Consider the following 4,780-nt stretch of genomic DNA (forward strand, 5'->3'; position numbering starts at 1 on the left):
ATCTCTGATCAGTGCTCTCCTTGTTCGGTCTGTAAGTTTAGGTGGACGACCGTCTCTTGGTAGGTTTTCAGTTGTGCCACACTCTGTCCATTTCCAGATGATGGACTGAACAGTGCTCCGTGAGATGTTCAAAGCTTGAGAAATCTTTTTATAGCCTAAGCCTGCTTTAAATTTCTCCACAACTTTATCCCTGACCTGTCTGGTGTGTTCCTTGGACTTCATGATGCTGTTTGCTCCCCAACATTCTCTTAAGAAACCACTGAGGCCATCACAGAACAGCTGTATTTGTCCTGAGATTAAATTACACACAGGTAGACTGTATTTAGTCATTAGGTCAACATTAGATCATTCAGCATTCATCAGCCAACTTCTGAAGGCAACTGGATGCGCTCAGAGAAAAGGGGCTGAATACCTTTGCACACCACACTTTTCAGTTTTTTATTTGTAAAAAAATAAATAAAATCATGTATAATTTTCTTTCAACTTCACAATTGTATGCCACATTGTGTTGGTCTTTCACAAAAAAATCCAATAAAATTAATTAATGTTTGTGGTCGTAACGTGACAAAATGTGGAAAGAAAGGGTATGAATACTTTTGCAAGCCACTGTATGTATATCTTTAAACATATGTGTATATATTCGAAGATATACATTTAGGTAGTACAATAACCAATACGTAGCCGCCACACCTTACCGGAGTTACGCCCCCCTTGATTGTTCCTGAACGTCAAACCAGAACAAGAAGGGCAAATCTCCGTCAGACCATGAAAAAAAGAAGAACAGCAGCGTGAGAGTGACTTTAAGGAACATCAGTCGGGTATGTCTGTGTTCTCAATCCCTCTCCTCTCCAAGCTTGATGTCTTGCTGTTGAATATGTCGAGTAACGAAATGGCGATTTGATGTGCGGGAAGCTGGTTTGGTCGGTCAGTGTGTTGTGCTGTTTGTTGTCTTGAATTAAAACAAAAGGAAACTTTTTTTTTTTTTAAAGTAAATATAAATAAAGACGGGAGAAACAAAGACCCGATGAATGATGATAATGCTAGTGCTACTTTTAACAATATTGGCAACAGCAACGATAATAAGAGCTAACTTAGCTAACAGTCTAATATATTTCAGCTAAATGCTGTTAGCCTATTTGTTTAGCCACACGGAGTCACTGACAGGGTGTCGTTGTTTTCATTTTGTGTCAGACTTAGGTGTGGGTGAAAAACACAACATTTAGTTGATGAAGGCTAACACGCAAGAGTGTTTTCCTTTCTGGAGCTCGGAATGAAAAGCTCACCTTCAATCATCGATTGATTTCTACTTTATTAAGGCCGATAAGGGGAAATTTAATTGGACGCCATGCATTAAAACCGTAGATACAGTAATACATTTTCCAACAACAACAACAACAACAACAATAATAATTATGATAATAATAATAAAAGTAAAACTTTCAGCAGCAGGCAATGCCTGAGAGTGAAGCATGTATTTATGCAGCAAAGAAAAACACGTTAAATAACTCTAATTATTTAAACTATTTTTAAGAATCTAAATATAAAACGTGTTTGAGTTATTTTACACTTTTATTGTTTCCTGCATAATTCAATGTGTGTGCATACAAAGTTTTGATGCCTTCAGTTAGAAACTGCAATGTCAATAGTCATGAGAATAAACTAAAAGACATTAAATTCATAGTCCAAACTTTTGACTGGTAGTGTACATATTACTGGTTGCACACATTGGTGCCTTTCTTTCGCGAGTGTTTTTTCTGCTTTTTGGAGCAGCATGTCTGCCGTGCCTTGGAGAGGTAGAAAAATGGGCCGATGAGCACGGAAAAACTGGGGAACAACTGAGACAGCTGCACAACAGAACAGATTTTGAAGCTGTGCAACTCCACCCCGTTGTACAGGCACACCACAAGCGGGGCCATCAACAAAACCGGGAAGTAAGAGATGACGGAGGGCACCACCACGGCCAGCACGTTGACCACCACCCGTCTCTTCTGCGGTGACTCGTTGCGCGTTCGCTTACTGAAGCTGGCGTGGACGGGGCTTTTCTGCCAAAGAAACCTGATCAGACCGCCCAGACAAGTGAGCATGACTTGAAAGAGGAGGCACTCGGCCAGGCAGATGGCTACCATAATAGCTGCTGTATTGGTGTGCAGGGCTGCAAGGGATCAAGAAAAACACAAGCGAGGCATCAAAAATCTGGAATCTGGGTGACGAGACCTCGTCCCATTTCCAGTACAGTGTGTCTAACTGGAACATGGTGGCACGGTGCGGAGTGTCCAATATTTTATTTACCCATGGCGACACAGAAAATGCTGGTGATGCACCACACTCCACAGGACACGGCCATTCGGTACTCCCATTTCCTTGAATTCAGGTACAGCACAGGTTTAACCACGGCCAAGTAGCGCTCAACACACATGCAGGTCAGCAGCAGTGGAGAGCCAATCAGGTTGAGCATGGAACCGACATCCCTTGCATGGCACAGTTTACATATTTCATCGCTGGATTGTGAATGATCTGAAAAACAGGCGGTGACTGTTACTGTTGGCTTTTGTGCTGGCACCGCTCAGCGTTTCACTTTTCCACTCCTTTATTCAACCAAGACCACTGATGTTATGCAGGATGATACAGGAACATATTTCACTTGTCCTTTTTTCTTTCACATCTAACCCTATCTCCCTCTTTGTAATTGTATTTCTATCTCTCTCTAGCTGTCTGTGCTGTCTAGCTGTGATGTGCTTTAATGTCTATTGAAAATGAGCCAAAGCGTTTAAACGAAATGTCTTTGGAAGCCCCACAGTATTTAACTATTTCGTGAAGTTACTGTTAAAACACTTTTAAAAAAAAGGATGAAATACACCTATATTATTACTTACTATTAATATGATTTCTTCAAGTTTGGTGGGTGAGTGAGTATTACAACCTGATTAAAAAAAATGAAAGGTAAAAGAATAAATAAAATACCTGACCCATTGACTGGCGTCACCTTGATCAAACTGATAGGCGTTATGGCCAAGTAGATGAGATTCATTGCAGCAAGGTTGAGCCCCAGGACCTTAGAGGCAAGGATTCACATGTGATTTGATGTTTCAGTAGAGTGAACTTGTGGTCTGATGTGTGACATTTCCCTCTGTTTAACTGCAACAGGACTCACAGGCACCCCACTAGTGGGACGACACGGCCCTGCCTCCAGCATGATGAGTTGGGCTGCACCCACCTGTGAGGCTGTGAAGGCGTTCTTCCCACGCAGAAGAACCCAAAGCACCGCGCTGTTAGCCAACAACCCCGTGACCAGGACGATGCAGTCGGTAATGTACCAAATCATTTCCCACTCCAATTCGCATAAATCAAAAAACATGGCCACCTCAAGATGGTTGTCCAACTTCATGATTCTGCAATTATTTAAAAGAATTTCCTGTTTGACCATTGAAACAATTCCTAAAACGGCACTTGAATCCAGCATGTATGAAAATGTGTCCGATTTGCGTGTTTCGAAACTCACTGTGGTTGGTCGGCCCACCTCATCTTTTTTTCAAGTTCTGGAAAAGTTTGGCTTTAAAAAAAAATTAAAAAAAATGTTGCTGTTTTGTGAAGATGCTTTCAGGAAGCAGGAGAAAGCTGGTTCACTCCTCCACTCCTCCAGTGAAGTGACAGCAGTTGCTGTCTGTAGAAAGAGATGCCATAACCGGGTAACGTACAGCGTGATGTTTTTAGTCAGAGGTCACATTATCTTGAATCTTTTTGCCTTGTTTTTATGCCTTTGCAAAGTAGAAAAAAATTCACATTTTCTTGGGGCAAAATCTAAAAAAGGGTATTGTTTAGGTTGAACATTGTTCATTTTTGTCTTTTTCAGCATAGCAAAAATATTGTTTTTTTTATTGTTTTAAATTTTTTTTTTAAACAATCAAAACAATTGTGAAAAACTTCTGTATCCACCGCTTTGTCAAAAACAAACACAAAAATAATGCAATTATTATTTAGCTTTAAAAAAATTCTTCGTTCATTGATTTCATTTCTATTTTTTCTCATTTGCTTTCTCTTTGCTTTTTTCTTTTTCTTTTGGTCATATCTCAATTCACTACTTGCATGCATGCGGATGAAAAGAGCAGCCTTATTGCGCTCCAAAAGGCAAGGCAGACTCACGACACTCACTGATTTTCTTTCCCACCGTATAGAAGCCAAAGTCAGTCACAAGTCTAACTTACTCATCGGCCTTCACCGTCTTACCTGCTCAGTCAGCGTCGGAACGGTCAGGCCACGGAGACAACAAACCAAATGAGCAGGTGTTGAGCAGCCACACACTGCAAAGTGTGAATGCAAAAAAACAAAACAAAACAAAAAAAAAACAAAAAAAGGGGGCCGATTTCCATCGCTGTGCACTGCTTGATTTTACTGTCTGGCCCTGTTTGCATGGGGATCATGCATGCGGTTGGCTACGGTGGGCCTGGTGCATCAGCACCATCATGTGGTTTCCAGATCTGTGTGTGTGTGTGTGTGTGTGTGTGTGTGTGTGTGTGTGTGTGTGTGTGTGTGTGTGTGTGTGTGTGTGTGTGTGTGTGTGTGTGTGTGTGTGTGTGTGTGTGTGTGTGTGTGGCGGGAACGGGCAGACGGCTCCATCTTTGTCACGTGTCACTGTCACTCTGCAGGCAAATGAGCGTGTCCTCTCATTTCCAGCTGTCCAGGCAGAGTGATGGATTGGGCACCACTCCCCCCCCCCCCCCCCCCCCCCCCCCCTTCAGCCGCTCCTCTCCGTGGTCAAAGCAGCACAGCGTTGAAAGTGAGC

The 4,780-nt window shown here is 42.1% G+C and overlaps 1 long non-coding RNA gene across 1 annotated transcript; it reads left to right on the plus strand.

Annotated features, from left to right (window-relative positions):
• Positions 1 to 1,756: 1,756 nt before the first annotated feature.
• Positions 1,757 to 3,447, plus strand: LOC142877554 (uncharacterized). The gene is made up of 3 exons (XR_012923865.1): positions 1,757 to 2,076; positions 2,151 to 2,204; positions 3,145 to 3,447. It is a non-coding gene; the product is annotated as an uncharacterized LOC142877554 (long non-coding RNA).
• Positions 3,448 to 4,780: the final 1,333 nt, after the last annotated feature.

Source organism: Nelusetta ayraudi, unplaced genomic scaffold (assembly GCF_046127955.1).
Source record: "Nelusetta ayraudi isolate G7.1 ecotype Tasmania unplaced genomic scaffold, CSIRO-AGI_Nayr_v1 ptg000135l, whole genome shotgun sequence".
NCBI classification, from domain to species: Eukaryota; Metazoa; Chordata; class Actinopteri; order Tetraodontiformes; family Monacanthidae; genus Nelusetta; species Nelusetta ayraudi.